General features: G+C 37.9%; 1 protein-coding gene and 1 long non-coding RNA gene across 4 annotated transcripts in view; one reads left to right on the top strand and one right to left on the bottom strand.

The window, feature by feature from the left end:
• The window catches only part of casz1 (castor zinc finger 1), a 202258-nt gene that overhangs the window by 137061 nt on the left and 38988 nt on the right, over positions 1–26209 (bottom strand). For all 3 annotated transcript variants that reach the window (XM_079587716.1, XM_079587717.1, XM_079587715.1), the window contains one exon: positions 13975–14087. The gene's annotated coding sequence lies outside the window, so the exon portion shown is untranslated. The remainder of the gene's footprint in view (positions 1–13974; positions 14088–26209) is intronic.
• Positions 2753–13862, top strand: LOC306985452. Its single transcript, XR_013794805.1, has 3 exons — positions 2753–3510; positions 11329–12440; positions 12519–13862. It is a non-coding gene; the product is annotated as an uncharacterized lncRNA (long non-coding RNA).

The following is a 26209-nucleotide window of genomic DNA, read 5'->3' as shown; positions in this document are numbered from 1 at the left end:
ACCCTCATGCATATAAAAACTTACTGGCCAGAGGCCATAAATAATATTTAATGGAATCCCTATTTTGCGTTAGTTTTATTAAAAAGATTTTTTGTTCCAATGACATCATCACATATGAGGTAAAACTGTCCCCATCTCTCAGTGAAACGGCACCAAAAACACATCAAAACACACTGTAATCCTAATTTTCTTTTAGGTGCTTAATTTTAAATATATTACACATATTTGGAGCGAAATGCCCAGTTTTAATAAAATGCATGCAAGATGTTTTGCCTCCCTCCAGACGCATAAATAAGTAAGCAGTGACAGACAGAGTGTCATCTATGAGGAAGGAGAGAGGGAGGGAGAGAAAGGGAGCATCAATGTTCCAGGAGGAGGAGGACGAGGTCGGGACACGAGTCTCGGGGACGCGGGTCTTTCGCGTCGCCCCCGGCCACCATCACGTCGGCCTGCCCCCGGAACAGACAGCCAGGCTCTCACAACAGATGGAACTAATGATGCGCAACAAAAGAGATCATTTCACTGTGGTCCTGGGGAAGCCACAAAGAGCGCTGGGACATTTGAATGATAGGGCCAGCAAGTCACTAGGGGTTAGATATGGGAAGCTTTTATGGAGGTGGAAAAGTGAATAGAGGCTCCCCGGCCCTCCTTCGGCCCCTTTGATGTCTCTCACAGAACCAGTGCGCCACTTTTTAAAAGGGAAATATGAAAAGTGGAAGACTAGGGCCTCTGCCAATCTCTTTTTCATCCCTCTTTATGGGGCTTGTCAGCAGGAAATCCCCTGTTTTTTGAAGACGCATGAGTTCATGGTGAATGTACAGTTTGATGTTCATGTAGGAGCACTGAGGAGTAAAAGACTGGAAGAGAGTAAAGCGCTCATTGAAAATTTAAAAAAGCTTTCAAATAAACTCAATACAACCAAGGCTCTGGCTCAACAATAAGGATTTTTTTCTGCTTGTCCTTTCAACACAGGTCCCATCGCAATGAAGTTTATTTTAATAAAATGAAATAATTAATTAACAAAAAAACTATAAATATAATAGTATTATTATTTATTAATCAATTATAATTATATATATATATATATACATACAGTACTATTAAAAAGAAAAGCTGAACTAGTTTACAAATAATACATATACGGTAGTTAAAATTTGTACTGCCTTTAGTTATTATTTTGGAATAAATATAAAAATGCGCAAAAACTTGATCAAACTGATATATTTTTATTTATAATTATAAGTTCTGTACGCTACATTTTAAACTCATGCCTTGTGCCTTTGTAATTGTTGAATCCTATTTTGTATAAAAAATTCTAATTCAACCTGATCTGACCCCTAAAAATGACATTCATTGGTATGTGATGTAGTCAGGTTGATTGAACAATATTATATAAGATATAAGACTGTTTTTGTAAGAATGTTTCATTTATATATTGCTGCATTTATATATTCCTATGCTACGGTTGTTAACGAAACATTTCTACAGTGTAGATCAATGAAATAAAATGACTGTGCACTGAAGAGAACGTATGCAAATGTACATTGTTCAATAAAAATATATCTGCATAAGATCAAAGGCTTGTACTTCAAGAGCATATGAGTTAAGTGCACAAAGAGCATTCTGATATCTATACAGCCTAGATTTCAATGACAAAAGAAATCCCATATATCATTCACCTAGGGGTCCATTCAGACCATGATACCACACTGTGGGACACCATCATTTAACTTCAGTTAGAACATTGCGGAGGGGGAAAAGGCCAAAGGTACCCTCACTTTCGAGATTTAATGGCATATTCTACATGGTTCAGATTCAGCTTCCTCACATTCTGAACAAAAAATGTTCTTTAAAAAGAAAATTCTCCAATTATTTACTCACCCTCATGCCATATTGAACCCTGTAACGTAAAGTAAATGCGTAAATAATACGAGATTTTTCATTTCAAGATTAACTATTCCTTTAAGTGCACATCAAGCAGACTAGGCACGTTCCTTCTGCTGTTTAAAAATAAACAGAGGGAGGAAAACAGCGAACCTTCAAACACCTAGGGAGGGGATTTAAGTAAGATGTGAAGCGTTCAGTAGCTCAATCCGCTTCCCTACTTCCACACTGTAGATATCAGTGAAAGTTCAGACCGATGCTGACAAGAACAGAGGAGCGTGTCGTTATTAGCGGCAGGTTAGTTCTGATAACACTATCAGCCTCCTCCCCCCAGGCCAGCGGTGCTGGGCCTAACTCTCAAATAAAGCCGAAGTGTCTCGACTCCCTTGCACATTAGCTCTGATTACAATGACCTTCATTATATCAGCTACCCTTATTATACACATAGAGCACAGCGCTCCCTTGGGCTGCACACTGCAGCATAAAGGAGAGGAGGTGGGGCGACCCGCTACAGAAGGATGCGTGCGTGGCATGTGACTGACCGCGACCACGGTGGTCCTGCACAATAACCTTGGCCGAAAAACAGGATATCGGCCCATTGTGCAGAAGTAAGGTAATTGTTCACAAAAGAACAATGCTTGGAAGAAGTGTAGAAAAAAAATACTTTTTTAATGCATTTCAATTGGTCCGTATTAAAAGATATCTTCTACACTATCACAGTCAAAATACATTAAAAAGTGTGCGAACTGCGAAACCAACATGCATCTTTTGAGAATTATTATTTTTTTAAAGTAACTGGGTTGTTTGTTTTTTTAATGGATTCAATTGTGATTTAAATCAATAAATTATTTTTTATTTAAATTTATTTGGGTATATTTTAGCTATAATATCCATTTAGCTTACATTTGGAAGAAATGCTACTTTATTACGCTACCGTTTTTTAACTATTCTTAAAAAAAAAATCTGGCTTATAAGAATCATTCGCTTTAGGAATCAGACGGTTGTGCAGTATATTTTGATTCACTAAAAACAACTGATTCATAAGAGTCATTTGTTTGTGAATCGGACTACACTGGTTGTGCCGTATGTTTTTGATTCACTAAAAGCAATGGGCAGACCGATCAGTGTATGATGTCACAGTACAGTGAGAGCGATTCAAAAGCAAAAGCACACATCTGCTCTCTAAGTGCTCTTACAGTACTTTGATGTTATACCGATCGGTCTGTGCAGTGCCGCTTCAAGCCGAACACACCTAATGGTTCATGAGAGTCATTTGGTCCTGAAACGGTCTACACTGGCCATGCTGATTGTTTTGATTCACTAAAAACAACTGATTTATAAGAGACATTTACTTGTGAATCGAACAACATTGGCTGTACCACATGTTTTTAAATCACAAAAAATAACTAAATAGAGTTATTTGTTTGTGAATCAGCCAACATGGTCATACTGAAGGTATTTCATTCCCTAAAAAGGGTTGATTCATTCATGAATCGGACTACAGCGGTCGTATTGTGCCTTACCATTATTTCTCAGTACATGGTCTTTTTCAGTACAAAACAGACTGCAAACTCACATTCATAAATCAGACTAAATATAATTTCGGTTACACTTTATCTTAGGGCAGTGCTTCTCAATTATTTTATGTTACGCCCCCCCCAGGAAGAAGTAAACATTTCGCGCCCCCCAACTCTCCGCCGCGACTGTAAATAGTATAATTTGTCTATAAAATTGTTATAAGTACACCTCTGCATAACATTGTATCCTTATTAACATTAAAGAAAACAAAAAAGAAAGAAATATAGATCAACTTAAAACAAAGAATAACTTTATTAACATTGTTTTTTAGTCTGTAACAAAGAAAGGCTTAAAGTGCATCAATTTGCCAGAAATTAAAATATATAATCAATAAATAAATGTAAAAAAATCAAATTGATCCGCAACATTAACTCTCAAACACTTTGACCTATAAAACAAAAATAAATAAAACCATTTTTGAAAATAAAATTAAATATAATCAATAATAATACATTCAAATTGATCAGCAACATTAACTCAGGAACACAATATTTAAAACACTTTGACCTATAAAACAAAAATAAATAAAACCATTTTTGAAAATAAAATTAAATATAATCAATAAATAATAATACATTCAAATTGATCAGCAACATTAACTCATGAACACAATATTTAAAACACTTTGACCTATAAAACAAAAATAAATAAAACCATTTTTGAAAATAAAATTAAATATAATCAATAATAATACATTCAAATTGATCAGCAACATTAACTCATGAACACAATATTTAAAACACTTTGACCTATAAAACAAAAATGAATAAAACCATTTTTGAAAATAAAATTAAATATAATCAATAAATAATAATACATTCAAATTGATCAGCAACATTAACTCACGAACACAATATTTAAAACACTTTGACCTATAAAACAAAAATAAATAAAACCATTTTTGAAAATAAAATTAAATATAATCAATAAATAATAATACATTCAAATTGATCAGCAACATTAACTCATGAACACAATATTTAAAACACTTTGACCTATAAAACAAAAATAAATAAAACCATTTTTGAAAATAAAATTAAATATAATCAATAATAATACATTCAAATTGATCAGCAACATTAACTCAGGAACACAATATTTAAAACACTTTGACCTATAAAACAAAAATGAATAAAACAATTTGTGCAGATTTTTTTTTTTTTTTTATATCAAAATGAGGAAGTCAGGATTAATGGCTACAATGAGCACGTTTTGCAGCGCACAGCTTTTCGAAGCGGGGTTTGAAGCATGATACTGCAACTCTCAGCTCCTGTTCAATGTTTAGCTGGGACCTGTACTTGGTCTTCAGTGCAGCAACAGCAGAGAAGCCAATCTCACAAAGATACGACGTTGCAAAAGGAAGGAGAATGCCCATGGCCCTCTGCCCTAAGAGAGGATACTGCCTCTCTACACTCAGCCAGAATTCACTCAGTGTCTGTGATGTGAACCTCAGTCTCAATGTCGAGTCAGACGACATATCAATGAACTGGTCCTCCTCTGCAGAGCTGAAACCAGTTGGAGCTGGTGCATTGAAAGGATCTCTCACCCAGTCATATTGGGAACTGTTTTCAGGGAAGTACTTTTTAAAGAATCCTATAAGTGATGAAATATGCTCCTTAATATATGGAATCACTGAGGTGGCATCATAGTCAGTAGTGTCAACAAATTCATGCAGGTTCTCGAATGAATCAGTTTTTCCTTCATCAAGTCGCCTGCCCCACATTGTAAGCTTTCGAGTGAAAGAGCTGATCTTGTCTGTGACCTGAGGCAGGTGTTTATCTTTCCCTTGAAGTTGTAGATTTAGTTCATTTAGCTTTCCAAATATGTCACTCATGTACGCAAGTTTTGCCAGGAAGTTCTCATCACAAAATTTTTCTGCGAGGTCGTTCTTGTGCTCCTGCTCCAAAAACATTCTTATCTGCTCTCTGAGCTCAAAAACTCGGGACAAGACTTTTCCTCGTGACAGCCACCTTGCTTCACTGTGAAACAGCACAGCTTGATGTTCAGCTCCCATCTCCTCACAGATAGCAGAGAAGACTCTTGTTTTTAGTGGTCTGGTCTTTATAAAATTGACTACACCTACAATGTCAGTCATAACCTCACTTAATTCAGAGGAAAGGTGCCTTGATGCCAGTGCTTCTCTGTGTATAACACAGTGTGTCCACTCAGCATTAGGTGAGACCTTCTTGATGAGTGCCCGAAGTCCTTTTCTCATCCCTGCCATGGTCTGTGCACCATCACTGCAAACACCAATGCAGTTCTCCCACTTTAGCCCATTTTCAGTCAGGAAGCAGTCCAGCATTTTGTATAGCTCTTCAGCTGTGGCTCTGTCTCTGACATATTTACAAAAAAGTAGATCCTCACACAGGGAGTTTGTAACGTCAAAACGCACATAAGCAATAAACAAACAGTCTTTGTTGCTGTCAGTTGCTTCATCGAACTGTAAGGCAAAACGTTTGTCTTTGAGTTTATCTACCAGCTGTTCTTTAAGATCGTTAGCAATGTCATTTATACGTCTGGCGACAGTGTCATTGGACAGAGGGATAGTTTTTATTTTTACAGCACTTGCGTCATCCAGCATGACAGAGACCATGTCTAATGCTGCAGGCAGTATCAGCTCCTCTGCTATGGAGTGGGGTTTTTTGCACTGAGCAATTTGGTACGCCACCTTATATGATGCTAACAGTGCTCGCTGGTTTACTGAAGTAGCATTCACAAAGCGAGACGATTGTTGGCAATATTCGGCACGTTTTCGCTGAAAAAACTCAAGTGGCTTATCAGCGTGATTGGGGTGTAATTGTTAAGTATATATCACAATATGAGTGGCAAAGCCATGTTAAATAGTATACACAGTGACGTCGTTGTGCGTGCCTGCGTGCACTGTATATGTTATGAGCATGCGCAAAATAAACTGTTCTGTGGTAGAGAGTTCCCAGAGAAAGAGATGATGGTTGTCGTTCTGATTTTTCTCCCGTGAATAAGTTAATCATTTTGGTGACTGTGACACGCGAAAGACTGCTGCAGAAATGTCTAACGCAACAGGTTATGGGCCCAGTCAGTTAGGCCAAAGGTGGTTCCGACTTTTATTCGACGGTGACGAGAAAAATTACGAACTCTGGGAAACGAGATTCCTCGCGCACATGGAGTTGCGTGGCCTCAGAGAAGTTATTTTGGAGGACCCGCAGATAGACGCAGGAGACGAAGGAGCTCTCGCGGAAGATGAGGCAAAGAACGGAGAGGCATATGCAGAGCTAGTGCAATGCCTAGATAACAAGAGTTTGTCGTTGATAATGAGGGACGCGAAACGTGATGGAAGAAGAGCACTGGAAATTCTTCGCGAACACTACGCCGGAAAAGACAAACCCCGCGTTGTGAGTTTGTATTGTGAACTTTCCTCACTCCATAAGGCTAGCAATGAAACGGTAACTGACTATATTATTCGAGCAGAGACTATATTTACGTCATTGAGAAGAGCAGACGAGCATATTAGTGATGGACTTCAGATAGCCATGGTAGTAAAGGGGCTACCTGATTCATACAAGCCATTTGTCGTGCACATCACTCAGACTAATGACGTTGTAACGTTCGGCGAGTTTAAAACAAAACTGCGAAGTTACGAGAGTACTGAAAAATACGCGAAAAGTGACGTGAATGTAGAAGACGACAACGTGATGAAGACTAGCGGGACAACGAGGTCACGTGGAAGAGGGAGAGGAAAGAAAATGGATATGACTGATGTCGAGTGTTACACCTGCGGTAAAAAGGGACATATGGCCAGGACATGTCCCGACGAATCTCAGGCGAGAAGAGATGATCGAAAATGGGACACACCACAGCGAGGAAAGGGACGCGGTCGAGGACGAGGCCGTGACTACGTGAAGAAAGCAGATGGAGAGACAGAGGCAGAGCCTACATCTTTCTGTTTCTTCAAGATGAGTGACTGTCCCATTCAAAGAGGAAACAAGATGGGTCTCATGGTCGACTGCGGCGCTACAACACACATGATCAACGACGCCACAAAGTTCAAAACAGTTGACAAGAGCTTCAGGCCCGAGGATCACATGATCGAGCTTGCCGACGGAACCAAGGTGAGCGGGATGGCGAAGATGAGGGGTGACGCCGAAGTCTACTTGCTGGACAGCGAGGGACGGCAAGTGAAAACGAGGCTAAAGCAAGCACTATACATCCCATCGTTTCCACAAAACATTTTTTCAGTCAAATCAGCTACAGCTAACGGAGCCGAGATGCACTTCAAGGACGGTGATAATTGGCTGATTCACGAGAACGGTACCAAATTCAAAATGGACGTGTATGGTAGGCTGTATTATCTTAACACTGTAGAAAATGAAAATGTTGATGATGTGTATAGTTGTCATGACATTCAAACGTGGCATAGGATACTTGGTCATTGTAATTTTGATGATGTTGCAAAATTAGAAAAGGTAGTTAAGGGAATGACGATAAAAGGGAAAAATGACAAGTCCAATCAAAACTGTGAAATATGCACACAGGGCAAATTTACACAAAGTAGAAACAGACAGGCAGACGCTAAAGCTACAACCGTACTAGAGCTAGTACACACAGACCTATGCGGCCCTATAGAACCAGCAGATAAAGATGGACACAGGTATGCGATAGCATTTACTGATGATTACAGTGGGATGATTTTTTCATACTTTATCAAAGCAAAGAGTGACACGACAAAAGCTACAGAAAAATTCATAGCAGACGTAGCTCCATATGGAAAGATAAAGTGTATAAGATCTGATAACGGTACAGAATTTACTGGGCAGGAATTCCAGTCCCTAATTAGGAGTAACGGGATAAGGCACGAGACCAGTGCACCCTACTCCCCTCATCAGAACGGAACTGCCGAAAGAGGTTGGAGAACCTTATTTGAGATGTCACGATGCATGCTATTGGAGAGTAACCTCCCAAAGCAATTATGGACATATGCTGTACAGACAGCAGCTCAAATCCGCAACAGGTGTTACAGTAAGCGGCTAGAGCAGACACCTTTCCGTGTTTTCACAGGAAAAACACCTAACTTATCTAACATGAAGATATTTGGCTCTGAATGCTACGTATATAAGCAGGATAAGAAGAAACTGGATTCTAGATGTGAAAAGGGGATCTTTGTAGGCTATGATAAATATAGTCCAGCATATAATGTGTACTATCCTGAGACAGGAAAAGTTCTAAAACATAGGCTGGTAAAATTCATCACCAAAGGTAGCGCAGATAGCCAGACTCAAACAGATTGCGACATGGGGGACGGCATTGAGAGTTATGGAGATACATCACCAAAGGTAGTCAATCAAGGTCATGGACAGCCTAAGGAAAGTAAAGAGTTCAGTACTGAGGAAGGTCCGACCCAGACAGATAGTACTCAGAGTGAACAGGGCCAGGAAGAAAGAAGGTATCCCACAAGACAGAGAAAAGCTCCAGAATACCTTAATGAGTACCAGTGTAAAGCTGAGTGTAATAATGATAAAGCTGAAAATGTAGATTTTTTTTACAGAGTGGCTTATGATGTACCTAAAACATTTAGAGATGCTATGGACTCTAAGAAGTCAAAAATGTGGACTGATGCGATGAAAGAAGAGATTAACTCTCTGATAGAGAATGAGACTTTCACTCTGACGCCACTACCAAGAGGTAAACAAGCAGTGGGAGGTCGCTGGGTATATGCAGTGAAAGAGAGCCCAGATGGATCTGAGACTTGTAAAGCCAGATATGTTGCAAAGGGGTATGGTCAAGTGGAAGGGATTGACTATAAAGAGACCTTTTCACCGACAGCCAACATGACCTCTGTCCGAGCATTAATGCAGGTGGCTGTACAGGAGGATCTTACCCTACACCAAATGGATGTAAAGACTGCTTACCTCCATGCTCCGATGGACTGTGAGGTATATATGGAGCAGCCGGAAGGTTTTGAGACGAAATCAAAAACAGGAGAACACTTAGTGTGTAAACTCAATAAGTCAATATATGGTTTAAAACAGTCCGGGCGTAACTGGAACATGTTACTGCATGATCACCTTACAGAGAATGGTTTTGTACAAAATGATGCTGATCATTGTGTCTACAGCAGAGAATCTGAGAACGAGAAAGTGATTTTGTTAGTATGGGTAGATGACTTAATCATAGCAGCGAGCAACAACACCTTACTCAGTGATGTAAAAGAAATGTTGAAGAGAAGGTTTAAGATGAAAGATATGGGTTCACTTAAATACTTCCTGGGTATTGATTTTATACAGAGTGAGGGAGAGATCAAAATGACCCAAAAGAGACACATAGAGAAGATGTTAGCGAAATTTGGAATGTCCGAATGCAAACCGAGATCCACCCCATGTGAGCAAAAGTTAAACTTTGACAGTGAGGGTGAAGTCATTGACTCAACAGGATATAGAGAGATAGTAGGTAGTTTGATATACATTATGACATGTACTCGACCTGACCTGAGCTGGGTTGTTAGTAAACTATCACAACACCTAGCAGAACCAAAGCAACAGCATTGGGCTACAGCAAAACACCTACTGAGGTACTTAAAGGGTACTATAGATCAAGAACTACACTACCGGAAATGTGAGGAAAACCTACAGCTTGAGGGATACAGTGATGCTGATTGGGCAGCCGATAAAAATGATAGGAGGAGCACAACTGGATATTGTTTCAGCTTAACTGAAAATGGTCCAGTCATATCGTGGAAGAGTAGGAAACAGCCAACGGTGGCATTATCCACCTGTGAAGCCGAGTATATGGCACTAGCAGCCATTACTCAAGAGAGTATGTATCTTGTACAACTACTTAAAGGAATTGATAGTAGTAACCAGCATGTACCAGTCAAGATATATGAGGACAACCAGGGGGCGATAGCTTTGTCTAAGAACCCAGTATGCAGGCAGAGAAGTAAACACGTAGATATTAAATATCACTTTGTACGGTCTGCACACACAGAAGGGAAAATATCTATAGAATACTGCCCTACTGCAAACATGGTAGCTGATGTCCTTACCAAGCCAGTGACAAAGGCTAAGTTTGAGAACTTCAAGGGGTATTTGTTTGGAAAATAAATAATGTGAACTGGCAGATGTAAAAAGAAGAAGTTTTTGTTTTGAGATTACTGCCAGTATACCAAATGTTTTATTTTGGAGTTATGTATTGTTTGTTTTTGTTTTGCCACTATAGAAAGATATAAACATGTCTTTGAGTGGGAGTGTTAAGTATATATCACAATATGAGTGGCAAAGCCATGTTAAATAGTATACACAGTGACGTCGTTGTGCGTGCCTGCGTGCACTGTATATGTTATGAGCATGCGCAAAATAAACTGTTCTGTGGTAGAGAGTTCCCAGAGAAAGAGATGATGGTTGTCGTTCTGATTTTTCTCCCGTGAATAAGTTAATCATTTTGGTGACTGTGACACGCGAAAGACTGCTGCAGAAATGTCTAACGCAACAGTAATGTCTTTAAGTGACGCCTTAATTTATTTGGCTTCATGCTGTCCGCTGCCAATATTTTTAGACACAGTAAACATACTGGTCTTTCTTCGTCTCCCACCGTAGTCACGGTGAAGCCAAGCGCAACATACGCTTCGTCATATTTCCTCGTCTTAGCTTTCGGGAGACTTACGTTTGTCTCGTTATCTCCGTCTCTCTCCGCCTTTCTTTTCATCCCTGTTAAATATTTTTCCATGTTGTTTGTTATTTACACTTCATATCTCCTGCTCTGTACTCTTGTTCGGTGCAAAAAATAACCACTTCCTGAAAAAGCATGTTCTTCGGGGTCTCGCGCGCCCCCCCTGGCATCGCTCCGAGCCCCCCTAGGGGGTCGCGCCCCACTATTTGAGAAGCACTGTCTTAGGGTGACGTAGTTGCATTCCTCAAAAGTACTGAGTAATATTAATTAACTACATGTACTTACTACAGAGTTACGGTTAGGGGTTTGGTTTAGGGTAATTACTAGAGTAATTACTGCATCATTTACTGTTATTACTCTAGTAAGTACATGTACCGGTAGTAACGTAACTATACGTCACAAGTTTCTTTTGCTGTGGCGCTAAAGAATCAAAGGCAGCAGAGACAAAGACACAAAATATACAAAAATTTACATTTTCGCTAATGGTAAAACTAATACACAACAACACAAATCCACCTTTATATTCATATGTATCACAGGAGTCTTGTAGCTTGGAGTCATGATGTCTTAATTTGCCTAAAGACGCATAATACTGGTCACCTCCAGCCTGCAGTCAGAGCCAATGGATGCTGGCAGCAGCTCTAAGAGGAGAATGGAAGCTGGACCGGGGCCCTAACGGAAAGCTTGGGGACTCTAGTCACCACTTAGCATACGGCATGCTTGTTAACTTCAATTTTCTGCTCATTCTCACTCACAGGGCCGCAGGGCTAACATTCTTCAGTTCTTGGCAGACGCACCCTCTGGCGGGGGTGACCACCCCTTTCACGGCAGGGGAGCGGGATAAAGACGGCAGAACGCGGCCCCTAAATCTCCCCGCTCATCTGTGCATGCCTGCTGGCTCTCGCAGCATCCTTCTCGCTCTCCTGCCAGGTGCCTCCATGGTAGCCGTTACCCATGGAGACCTGCCTCTCCCTATTCACTTAGCCTGGCTAACCGAGCATCGAGCAGTAGGGGTGCGAAGGGAGGGAGGAGGGCATCGGTGCAGTCTGCAGGGGGCCGGTGTGTTTGTTTTGTGGAGAGCGGTCTAGAGAGCTGGCTAAATCTGCTTGTTTTGGATTAGAGGGAATTGGGAGGCTGTAAGCACTGGTTTAGGTGATGACTCCTCAATGGCTAGTTAAGGAGTACAACACCTGCCGGACCAGTGAGATGCCCAGAAGGACATAAAAACTGTCAAATAAAGTCCTTGTATGCTTTTTTTCCCCTCCTGGCATGCTAATCTCATTACCAAAATGACTGACTAAAATGTCCGTTAACGAATCGTTTCGGATTCATACATTGTTCAGGTTCAGCTCATGTATCTGAATCCCAGATATTGACTATTATTGAATTATTTTAAACAATCACGTTCTTTCTAGATTTGTCCTCTTAAAAAAACCGTTAGTGTCTTGCACTTAAATTTTTTTCTCAGCATATTTCCATCAACAGTACATTCTAATTCGAATCCTTTCATTATTGTCATGATGTATATATTTTGGTCACGTTATCGTTAACAAAATCAACGATTTATCAAATTATTATTGTTTTATTTCAACAACAATGACGAGACCAAAAAGTGCTCATCATGATAAAAATTGAATTATTTTAATTAAAACACCACTAATGGAAATGTATATATAAAAAAAGAAATTAACAATGTTGACAGTTGCTAGAATATGATAAGTTTTAAATAATCCAGTCATTTTCAATAATGGTTTAATGAAATGTTGTGCAAGAGGGCTAATTAAGTCAACCAGTCGCAGCCTATACATATGAGATTAATAAAATATACATAAACACACAGTATTATTACAACAAAATCACAAAAGTGAACTTGAAGCAAGCTAAATGCTAGTCAGAATGTGCAAAAAACCCTATAAATATATTTCCACAACAAAATAAAACACAAACAATGAATAAATAAAATAAATACTACAATAGTGTACTCACTATAATGTTATTTCAGGAGCTCAGCTTTTCACAACAAGAACAATTTTTGTTAACTAAATTGACTAAATCGAAAGAATATTTTCGCCAAAAGACAAAAACTATCACTAAAGCAACTTAATTGAATACAAATGAATTCAAAAACTGCAGAAAGTCAACATATATTCATGCTCGGCTGATTCACGCCAGTTCCAACATGTGTTCTTACCATATAAAGTTGCATTTATGCCTCAGAATTGCATTTATGGAGTGAGAAGCGGAACTAGTGGCAGATGAACAGGCACCTGGTGAACATTGAACGCTCCTGGGCTTTTAGGGCTTAATTAATCAAGGCCTCTGGGTATTATGACATGGCTGGTCTTCTCCGTGTGTGTGACTCAATTAAGTTGTTTCGTGAACCAGAGGTGTGACTTCAATATTGCTTAGAGTCACTGCTATCACACAAGCTGTGGTTACGCTTTGGACCAACCGGGCCAATTGCAAACATAGTCTTGTCTTCATCTGCTTCACTGACAAAACGCAGTAAGGCGAATGAAGGTACGCTACATAACATGATGTACTTCAGTTCCAAAACCTGCTTCCTATTGACTAATCACCTGCAATCCAGCTTAGCTAGCCGCTATCTGTGCTGGTATAGTGTCAAGCCATACATTAATAAATCAAGACATTGTTTACCAGCATGAGTTGCATGAAAAACAAATGGCAACACCAGCCAGCACAATTCTTTCTTAGTACAAAACAAACTACAGATACAAGTTAACACTCACACAAAATATGTCAAGAAAGGAGAAGTGGAGCGGAAAACACGTTTTACGCAACTATTTGTCAAGTAATTGGTCACTAAAGCAGTCATGAAAACTATGCATTATGGTACATCGTGACACTGACCTTCAACATCTATTGAGTGCTCCAGTTCGACTCGGTCCTGTGGGTCACTGTCTACTTGCCAAAACTCAGCTTGCACGTTCACACCAGACTCTTACATAGCTGTCTGTCGAAGCCTGTAAGGACACAGAAAACAGTAATGGGTACATATTTTACTACCAAACCATAAACCAAATGCAAACAAAGATTTTGATGAACTTTTAAAAAAACGCCTCCCCTTTGCCACCTACACAAATCAGCATTCAGTTTGTGTGCCGGTTTTTAATGCAGCTTTTTATACCAGTGCTGTCAGTGGCTCGTATCGCTCACAGAATTTTATAAACACCGCTGTTTCCGCAGCACAATAACTACTTTCATTTCATTGTAAAACCTGTCAAAACTCCAATTAGATATTTAGAGAGAAAAATACCACGTTCAATTTGCCCAAACAAACCACTACGTAAGTTAATAAAAAGGCATTATCATCCATCTTGGGCTCTTATTAGATTGTGTATTTACGCATGCTATCCTTTCAAGAGAAACAAGGGTTTGTGGGTAAAACACAAGGGGAGTGCGTGCAGTCTCTGAAAAACAGTTTTCTTGAGAGTGAGTGACAAAATGGAAATAAATATTTATTTTGGCATCTCACATGTTAAATACCTTTTTTCCAGGTTCTTTCTGTCTTCATATACTTATCAATATAACCCTGATATCACATACAATATACAATGAGTTATTTTTATAATACTGATGCACTTTAATAAGCTTTTTGTGTTAGATAAGCCAGGGTTAAAAACAACAGAATCAAAGGCTTTAAATTCCAAATTAAAGAACAGACTAATAACTAGACGATTTCTTTTTTAGACCAGATAAATACCCTAAAAACATAATAAATAAAAGTAATTATTGCAGCTGGTAATTACAATGCTAATTATATTGCTAATTAGCTTATTGTGATGTATACTGTGGATGGGGCCTTCACTACGCCTCGGATCACACAGGAACAAAGTCAAAACGGACTTCAGCCTAAATGATAAGAGCACTACTGACGACATTATGTTTGTTTTAATATTATCAACTGATTGCGTATTAACATTCAAATGTCCTATCGGCAACAATTTACAAGGTCCATGTGACCGTTGTAGAATGACATCATTATAAAGACTTTTGGCCTTACAGACTGAAGAGGTTGATTAGTTGGGTCCTCAAATCATTCCTTTCTAAAACCATCTTGGAAGAGAGCCCGAATAGAGAATGAACTTGATTTAGAGTGCCAGGAAAGGGTGGATAGATTATAGTCTCTATATAATCTCCTGATCCTGGCGTCTGAGGTAAATGTAGACTCCGAAACATTTAACACACAAATACATGCTTGTACAAATTTAACAGGAGGACCTCAAACACACAAGAGACATTATATATATGCATACTAAACCTACTGTACTCATATACTGTCAAATCAATAGTATTACGTCAAACGTCCTACTAACACACATAAATATTACATGATATAACATTATTGATGTATTTCTCCCTCTCAAATTTCTGTCTGGAAAAAAAATGATTGAGCATAATGCAATGACGTACATTACAGTTCAAAAGTTTGGGGTCAGTAAAACTTTTTTTTTTTTTTTAAAGAAATTCTTTTTTTTATTTAGCAAAGATGCATTAAATTGATCAAAAGCAATAGTAAAGACATTTGTAATATTACCAAAAATGCTGTTCTTTTGAACTTTTTATTTACCATCTTAAAACATACTGTATATATCACAGTTTTAAGCATCACAACTGTTTTCAATATGTATAGGCCTAATAATAAGAAATGTTTCTTGAGCACCAAATATCAAGCGTAGCATCAGTTCTGGCAGGTCACGTTAGTCAAGCTCGCATCAGCTGACTCTCAGCTGATCCACGTCTGCCTGTAGGAGTACTTCAGTATTATCAGCAGCTATCGCGTTTCTCAGGAGCGAATTACCCTCCTCCATCCCCAGCTCCACCTCTCGTGAGTCAGGATTTGCTATTCTGATTCCCTTTGAATCAGAATAAATTCTAAATTCTCAAATTATGTTGTACTTCAAAATCTTGAATGAATTATATTTGCATACATCCATGTTGGCTCTGTTCTGTTTACCCTAAGGGGGGTATTGCTGCTCTCCCTGCTCTTATCCATGCTAGGCTGCATGGATGCGCAAGTTCTCGCCCAGAACCGAACCATACCGCCAATTCAAACTGTATGCTAATTGTCAATTGTATTTGAAAGTGGTCCTGACAGAACAGTATATTACAGTGATTTTTGAAGGATAATGTGACACTGAAGACTACAGTAATGATGCTGAAAATTCAGCTTTGCCAACAAATGAATAAATTACATTTTAAAATATATTCAAATACAAAAAAATATGTTTTAAATTATAATAATATTTTACAATATTAATATTATTAGTGTATTTTTAGTACTCTACACTGCAGCCTTGGTGAGCATGATAAACTTTTTCAAAAACGTATAAAACTATCTTACCGACCTACAATTAAAAGTGTTGAATATAAATGTTTAACTTCCTTTAAAAAAGGAAGAGCTTAGCCTACTAATGTACGCATTTAACAACAATTAATTAAAATTATATATATAGCACAAAACGTTTAATTCTTGTTCCTGTAAATCCAGAAAGCAGAAACAAGAAAAAAAGCAACAGTGACACCACAGGAACACATATTGCATGTTTTGAGAGTGCAATGTTTGACATAAAATATTCAGTTCATAATGCTTGAAGACGGGATGACCTGTCATGACACGAAATGTTTTTCACTACATTTTTTAAGCATGATCTCACAAACAAAACAAAAAAAGAAAAGAAAAGAAAAGAAGAAAGTACACACCCAAAAAGGCACAAGAGAAACCAATCGTTCTTACTGATGCCTCGATATTAAATAATGAACGATGATTAATTTACGCATATGCTTGTTACTGTAAGTATGATTCACAGAGATTTACGCTGAATAAATTCTGTCATTGCATTGATCTGGATATTTATCTACAGATGGGGGGGTATTTATAGTGATATGAACTTCTGGGTGTATGAAGGCCCAGGCATATGAAAGGAATAAAGTGTGTATGTTTGCATTGCCAGGTAACCGTCGTGTTTAGATCCGTGGTCACCTGTTAGACAGGAAAACCTTATCTAGATTTTTCACTGTTCAATAAAACAATGTTTATTCTTTACAGAGGTAAATGAAAAGGAGTGTCGAAAAACAACCAAAAAACTGGCATTTTAGTTCAATAAGGAAAGGGTTAGAAAACATAGCACACCTTCTGATAAGACTCATAAGATACTGCGTCAGGAATAACGAAAGTTAATGACAGAGTCTGTTCATCTCTCAAAATGAAAGAATGAATTTTTTTGGGGATATCTGCTGATCTGTGCACGCAAATAACAACCTGTGACTACAGCTGCATGGCTTAATCACAGCAATACAGGGAGGGAATATGTAACATCCCAACTTCTCATTATCAAATCCAAATTAATAATTTTCCTAACAATACACCACCTGTCTCCACCTGTGCAATTTTCGGAAAGAGAGAAAAGCAGGTTTAAACACACTGGAACAGTAGTGCTGACATAAAAAGATCTGAACTGTTACATAAAATCTCCCTCCATTTCCTTGTCTTTCTATAAAACCACACCACAGCCAACATTTCTTAAACTCAGGGTTAGGTCACAAGCATTCAAGTTGTAGTATGAACTAGAAGAGCTGGATTTTTCCCCAAACCACACTTTTAATACCTGGTACCTCCCTGACTTAAAATCATTTTGATTGAGTTATTCATACCCATCGAACATCACAACACGACAAACAAGTTGGTTTCAACTAAATCTTTTCTGAACAGTGGATCTGAGGGGAGAAGGGATCAAGCTTTTATTCTTGCTCCAGATGTAACGTGATCATTCATTCTTTTTATCTATTAATGATTTCAAAGGCTTCCAACCATTATTGCTTTTATTCTCTGGAATAAAACCCAGCTGCTCTCTTTGTAGTGAGTCTGTGTGGGTGTATGTGCTTTTGGTGCTACATGGAGGGGGTTGGGAGGGAGAAGAAGAGAAAGAGGGAACACAAAAACGATGAATATCTCTGTTTTTTCAACAAAAATATCCACATTTTACTCTCTACAACAAATTACCAACGAGTGTTTTACAAGCTACCCGAGTGGTAAAACTAATTAGCGTGTAATCCTGACCAAGAGCCTAACAAACAAACTACATAAACAAGTTACGACAGTTTCCACAGAAGGCTTACAATTTGGTCTTTGGTTTTTAAAGCATTTTAAAGCATTAGAAGCACAAATCCCAAGTTTGATAAACTATTATTCAACCTAAAATTTGCCTAGCCTGAAAATTAAGATCATACAACACTTGGCATAAACCACTGAACAGCTGTTTTATGTAATTATTAACTCATTTTAATGACCAAAAATGCCATATAATGCTATGTTGTTTGCACGCAATCATTACAGGATTTGTTTTCCTTTGTAACTTTCCTTAAAATGTAAATAACAAGTAACATCACTTGGACCTTCTCTATAGCATGAAAGGCAAAAAAAGAAGAAGTAGTAATTTGTACTTAAATTGTAGTGTTGACTGCATTTGACAAGCTCAAACATGCAACTCTGTGATTTTTATTATATATTTTTATTTATATTTAATTCTTGTTTTTTAATAAATTATTATTCATTGTATTTTTTTAATTGTTTTTAATTTTAAAACATATTAAAACAAATTAGTTTGGATGTTAATGTTATCGACACAGGTAATGTTTATCAACACAAATAAAGTTTTTAAATTGCATTAAATTATGTCCCAAACTTTGATAAAAGTGTTGCAAAAAAAAAAGGCAAAACTTATCTAAAAATGAATAGATAATAAAACGGGTAAAATAAGCCACTGGGAATGACAATCAACCTTATAGTTTTGTGTGTGTGTGTGTGTGTGTGTGTGTGTGTGTGTGTGTGTGTGTGTGTGTGTGTGTGTGTGTGTGTGTGTGTGTGTGTGTGTGTGTGTGTGTGTGTGTGTGTGTATGTGTGTGTGTGTGTGTGTGTGTGTGTGTGTGTGTGTGTGTGTGTGTGTGTGTGTGTGTGTGTGTGTGTGTTTTGTACCCTATTTGTAGAAAGTGCATTTTAAAGTTTTGTAGATGTTTCAAACATTTTACCCAGAAAGACAAATGTGTCCCGAATGGGTGTGAATGTGCTTGTGGACTTGTTGATTACGCATGCGAGGAGTGCCACTGTATTTTATTGTGAAATTTACACCCTTGGTGTGATTTATAGAAATCAGTAGTGCCCACAAAGCAGTAAAACTCTAATTGTTTCCTCCATTTTTAAAGTCTATCCTCCATTAAGGAATCGGTGGGTAATAAAGAGCTTTTTTAATCAACCCTCTCTTGCTGATGGGTTGACGTTTGAACGGTCTCGCCTACCTTACAATGCAAGCTTTTACTGCGGAGAACAATGAGGCTAAAATATTAGGACATCTCATAAGTGACTGGGTTCCGCAACACTTGGCTCTTTTTCTCCACTCTTCAGCTAGGACTTTCTAAACGTGTGCATCTACTGTACAGCTCATCTATATAATATGTACCATATTTTGGCTTTCCTGTAGCTCAGTGGTAAGAGCATTGCGTTAACAACGCAAAGTTGTGGGTTTGATCCCAGGGGATTGCACATACCTATGTATAAATGTATAGGATAATGCAATGTAAGTCGCTTTGGATAAAAGCGTCTGCCAAATGCATAAATGTAAATGTAAAATGTAAATGTACCATTTTATTTGGGTCATACCGTATTGTGTAAAATAAAGATGCTCGTCAGCTAATCCTGGTATCATTGGGAAACTTGTGACTCACTGTGTACTTCAAATCCATCTCTAACTATTTCTTCAAGGAAACTAAAGCCAAAATTCCATGGGAAGAAGTTACACCCAAAGAACCAGCAAATATCTAAACATAGAATTCATTCTAGGAAACACATTAAATACATACATGGGCCAGAAATGGTACACCAGTTCAAATGAATATCAGAAAACATGAATGAATAATTAAGTCAAACAACAAACTCAATTCTTAAATAGTCTTATAATTATTGCAAATGCAAATTATTTTCGACTTCAAATAAAAAAAATCCTTTCAAAATGTATAAGTCAAAAGTGCACATATAGTCTTTACTAATATACAAAATTCAAAATATTAAATAAAATTGGGGAAAACATTTATGAATCAGACGTTAAACTTTACTTTCATACACATGCGCACGCTCATCTCTTACTTGCTCATATTACCAAGCCCAGGGATATAAGCATGAAAGCGCCATATCAATGTAGCTGTGATCTTCTTCATCCAGCAGAATCTGTCCTGCATTAAAAAACACTCTGAAAGTGAGCATGAGCGAGTGAAAACAAATAGCCCTTCCCCTACCCCACACTCCCAAACAGGCTCTGATCCGGTCACCGCAGGAACCCACCTGGCCCACCTTTGCACACCGGCTGGCAGTGCCACTGTAAATCCTGGAGCTAGAGCTGGAGCCTGGGCTTGAGTAATTAATAAAAGCTCCATTACATGCCTTGTGGCCGTTGTTTGCTATTTCAACACCCCATTTGTGCCACGATTACAGTCATTATCAGTCAGCGACATTAATTCAGCCACCGATGCCGGAACTGCATACTAATAAATTGGGCTCTAAAATTTTGTACCTTTCAAGGAGTTGGTGCTGGAGTGGAGCCAGGAAGTGCCACTCCTGATTAGGAGTCTTCTGCTGACTCTGAAAGGCCCCTTTGAATAAAGCGCTGCTGCATCTTTGGAGATAGTTCACATTCCCCCCCCTTTGATTATTCCCTTCCCCTCCAAAATGAATCTTTATTAAGCTTAAATCCTAAATAAAATGAAATTAGCAGACTGCAAAATATTGCTTTCTTTTCTGCACATATTCCCTGGTGCCTCCATGCAAATTATAATGCTTATTTATGTAAATGAGGTGTCGTCTTTAATTAGTTTTGCTTGAAGGCATTAAAATACATGTATTCTTTCCCCAAAATATTATTTGTTTTGTTGCTCTCTTCAGTTGAGTTCAAAATGACTTATTATGCTGACTAAAAAGCTTTATTAATTTTTTTTCTCCCCTGACTTTCAGAGTATTATCTTCTCCTCCCACTGTGTGGGAGCAGCGCTTAGCGTTTAGCTTTTAGCTGTGTAATGGAGAGGTTTCCTCAGGCTCTCGCCGCTGTGAAGTGGATACAAGACTCTCTGAGTGTCCCTGCAGACAACAGACGGCCCTCTCATGGGTCAGCACGCTTATCCTTAACCTATACAGTATTGTGTGTGAGTGCATATAAGTACACATCATTATTCATTAAAAAAAAAATCCGTCAAATACTAAGATATTCCATGTAACACATCACAGTTACAGAATCAAACCTGCATGAGCGCCACGGCTAAATGCGTTACGCTTGCACTGACCACTAAGCCACGGATCCCAATTGTGCTGTCTATCACTACTCTGCCCCCTGATGACGTTGTTTATTTGCATGCGCTGCATTGTTTTAACCTCTAATTCATTAAAATAATTATGCAAATGAGGTAACGGCACAAACACAACCAAAAATGAGTGCTGAACGCAATTTGCACACCGCAATTCCTCATCTTGCAGGCCAGTTCGGGATGTTAGCTTAAGGAAGATGACTTAAGTATGCAATGCGCAACGATATAGCAGCGTAAAGCGGATTATGGCTGGACAGCAAATAGGATGCAGGTTTTTGCGTTGAAAAGTGAATTTGCCCCTTGTCAAACTGCTAAGAATGACTTCCGTTGGCTCTATATGTTGGAGCCACCCCCCCCCCCCCCCATCCCCCATTCACTTAATGAAAGCCGCATGCATGCATCGTGTCATCAATCAAATGCTAATACCAATGTAAATTCACATGCATTGTCAGCTCTCACCGCACGCCTCTAAACTGAGGTGCAATGACCTCTTAAACGACTTTCAGACAGCTTTTTGCCTTATTTTAATATTTGTTTAAAAGGATTTTCAGTGTTACAGTAAATCTCCCTCTTGACGCGGTTTTTATGCATTTGCAGTTGATTTACAACACAATGTTGAGTGGCTATCGAGCAGAAACCCGCCGTGAGTCACGGCCAAAAGGTGCCGGAACCGATGCAGTCAAACAGAAATACACGCTGTCACACACTCCGCTCAGCTGACACAAAAGGTTAAAAAGAAACATGAGCCGCAAACAACGAGCATTGGTCAATATCATATCAATATCCTTTGAGGCCTCAATGGAGTGAAAAGACTGAAATGGCATATTTTACGAAGTTAATACCCCTCAATACCCAATTCACACACATATAAACACAAGCACGCACAAACACACACAGCATGATTTATAGTAAGGAAGCGGAGGCCATTATAACGTTTTTATTATTACTGTTCTTTCAAGGCTAATGCTACAATAGATTTTTGCATGATTGATGCGTCCCAGTAAACATTAGGAAGATTCCATTAACTTAGCAGAGAGGAGCTAAATGGCGTCACTTTGATTATAGCTGCATTCCTTTCTATGCTTTTTGATTAAAAAAAGAATATCAATATCACATTTTTTAAACGAATTCATGATGTTAGGATCTGACTTCAAAAAAAAAAAAAAACATTAAAACTCTTCTGGCAACTCATGCAACTGATTTTAATTGAGGTCACCATATAAATCATTACGTTTCTGGAAGTTACATCTGAAACAATCCTGGGGTTAAATCATGACAGAAACGCTCCTTCCAGTGAATCAAGTGACTTTGAAGTTCTGGTAACTCTTCATAACTCATCTAATGTAGTACAGCTACTGTCATACACACCCTTAAAGGGACAGTTAACCCAAAAATGAAAATAAAATTCACATTATTTACTCGCACCGTTTCAAACCGGTTTGTTTGCCATTTTCAATGGAACACAAAAGGTGAATTTCTGAAGAATATCCTTACAATTATTTTCAATATAGGCTTAATCAATTAATCGAATTTCCAATCGCGATTACAAAAGAAAATCCACTCTTGTGTGTTTAGAGCATGTTATATTATGAGAGGCGAATCACGACTACTTCAGAAAACCCAGCACAACAGGAACTTCTAGGCTGTGACGTAAGTGTACGCTGAAATAAAAAGTCTTTCACCTCAGAAAAACAGACTTTCCTGTCCTGTCCGCCGTTATACTAAGCTTGTAGCGCGCACTTCAATTGCATTCGCAAATGCGGCAACGCGCGCTGTATATCGTTTCACTGTATATAACCTATAATGTGCAAAAGAAACTACGAGCATGCAACGTCGTTACGTTGTAAATTAGTAAGTCATGAAATAAAAGTAAAATGCCAATAAATCACGTTACTGTTACGTCGTGTGTTAGCTGAGAAGGATTTGCATGCAGGTATGATGTTCATTATATTCACCAGGAGCAGTTTCCATGTTTCATTAACTGTTCTTGTTAGTAATGTGTATTCACCATGGTAACTGTCGTTTCCATATTAACCCCAAAATGCCACTTTATTTTCACTTTGTGTTATTTTTTTATATTTTTAAATGATGTTGGTGGCTCATATCAACATTGTATTAACAAAAACTAGTTTGGGACTGCTATTTAATAGCTTTAGCATAGGCCTAATGTTTATTGATTAGTAGTCATTAGTCGTATTCTTACAATTTATGTGTATGTTAACAGTTTTTGTGTAAACATCTATTATAATATGCCTATATATATATATATATATATATATATATATATATATATATATATATATATATATATATATATATATATATATATATATATATTCAATGTAAATTGTGATAATCGTAATTAATAATCGCAATTTCAAGGGAATAATCGGCAGTTATGATTTTTGTCATAATCGTGCAGCCCTAATTCCAAATCTTTAGAAGTTGTACGGCACCTTTTTGTCATGAAAATAATGAAATTGAAGTTATTCACTAATAATCTTAAAATCGCCATAAAATGTAAGTTGCGATAGTTTCTTCCCTATTGTTCCCTATCGTTGTGGTTTGCTACTTCTGTGATCTCATTTGAGTGACAGGTCGTCCCGCCCTCGCACCGAAAAACACATCATCAGAGAAGAGAAGAGAACCTGCTGCAAGTGGGAGGGGAACTTTTGATTAAAGAATACAAGGGCACATGAATAAAATAATAATGTGCATGGATAAATAATTTATAATGAATATTGCAAAATTCCATTAAAAAAAAGAATTGTCAATTTTGATTTCATGCTGACTTTAATCCAGAGCTGAGTTGAACTCGAGAACTTGATTCATTAAATGATTCATTGAAACATTTTGATTCAACAGAAAAATTTGTTCACAAATCAGCTACTTTCATGAACGTGCTATAAGCATAGCTCATAAATCTTGTCAACATTTTTAGAGAAAAACAACTTAAATGATGCCTTTTTCCGTTGAATAACTTGGAATATAGGGCATGAGTCAAATGGACCAGTTATATGATACATTTTTGTGCTTTTGAAAGCTTGAAACCCTGTTTATTGTAACTAAAAAAGTTAAGATATCAATTTTGTGTTACACAGAAACAAAAGAAATCCATATGGGGTTTTAAAACAACCTTAGGGTAAAGTACATGATGACAGAATTGTCTTTTTTAAGTGAACTAATCCTTTAAACTAAACTAGCATTTAAGTCTGAAAGACCGTGGTAGCAATATGCTAAAACTCCAATCAGTAAAGAGGTTGTCCTCCAGTTGTGCTAGTGCTGTTATCACAACCCTGAGCCTCAACATTCATTTCACTCTCCCAACAAATCTGTGAGCAAAATGCTCCTGGCATGGACCTGATTGGCTAATTGATATCTTATGTGTGGCCCTCATGGGAACAGTGGCAGTGATGACCTGGATGAGCGCGGATCTGTCTTCTCTCTCTCTACGCCTGTTGGCCTTTGCAGGAAACGAGTTCACAGTGAACAGTGTGGAGTAACACCCCTAACACCCTGTGCCAATTATTCACCGTGTGACCCACAACAGCGAGAACAAGAGATCCATCTCTCAATACGTGGTCATAAACATGCATGCCCTGCCTTAAAATTGTACACGTGTTTGTGTGTTTCTGCCTCTCATGCCCCGGCGATACACTGGTGCTCACGAAAACTGAGCGAACTGATCTTTTGCCCAAAGTGCTAATTTGTGTCACAGCTGTGAGCGCAGAACTATTATTAACTGAAACGTAAACTAGAAGCTATGTCTCTCAACAACAAGATTCTGCAATAAAACCATGTTTTAAGGCTTGATCTGGCAAAAAACTCAGAGATATATTTATATGTTCTTACAAGAGTATGGCATTTTTCCATTTGATCTGTGGAAAAACAAATCGGAACAAAACACCTGGTCTTACCTTAGGCTTATCATAATAAAATAATACTAATAAAACTATGTGCGAGTCTAAGAAGTAAGTACATTTTCCACAAAACGTATAAAATAAAAGTAGAAATCATCCAATGGTGATTTTACAAACTACTAAAGGATTATAAAAATTCATTGGTAACGAAAAAAGAGGTGAAATACAAATTAACACCAAACTTGCATGAGGTACTCCAAAAAGTCCGAGATCACTAGAAAAACACTTTTTTTTAGTTTTCTAATTTTATAGAAAAATAAATATTTAACATAAATTAGCATAACAATTTGAGGGGGGAAATACTTTACAAATGTTGACTATTTAATTTGGTGGTTTCAAATCTTTAAAAATTTTATTTCTTTTTTATTATTTCTTTTAGGTTTTTAATTCAGACACTTTTTTTTCCCTTAATATAAAAAAAAAACTCAACTACATACAGTATCTGGCTTGACAACTGCCCCAACTGTATGTATTCAGTCTTTTATCTTTTTTGTTGTGATTTAACTAGAAAAACAAGTCCTGCAGGAAACTGTAAGTTTCTGTAAGTGTTACGTTCAGAATTCAGTGTGGTTTATAAATAAAAACATCTCTGTGCGTGTAGGAATGTACATCAAATTTAAGGTGCGCCCAATGAAAAGGCAGAAAAGGATCTGGAATGTGCACTTTTAAATCCATTTTCAGCCCATTTCAAGAGTCTGTCGACATGAAATGCTGTAAAATGAAAGCCAAAACGGAGACCGGGGGTTTATTTCATGTGGGCTGCATGGTTAGGCAGCACTATTGGATGTGAAATGTTATCTCTGAAGCCTCATGTTTCA

The sequence above is a fragment of the Phoxinus phoxinus genome (assembly GCF_949152265.1).
Source record: "Phoxinus phoxinus genome assembly, chromosome: 18".
Taxonomy (NCBI): domain Eukaryota; kingdom Metazoa; phylum Chordata; class Actinopteri; order Cypriniformes; family Leuciscidae; genus Phoxinus; species Phoxinus phoxinus.
Note: the sequence above shows the minus strand (reverse complement) of the source record. Positions and strands in the feature narration are given on the sequence as shown.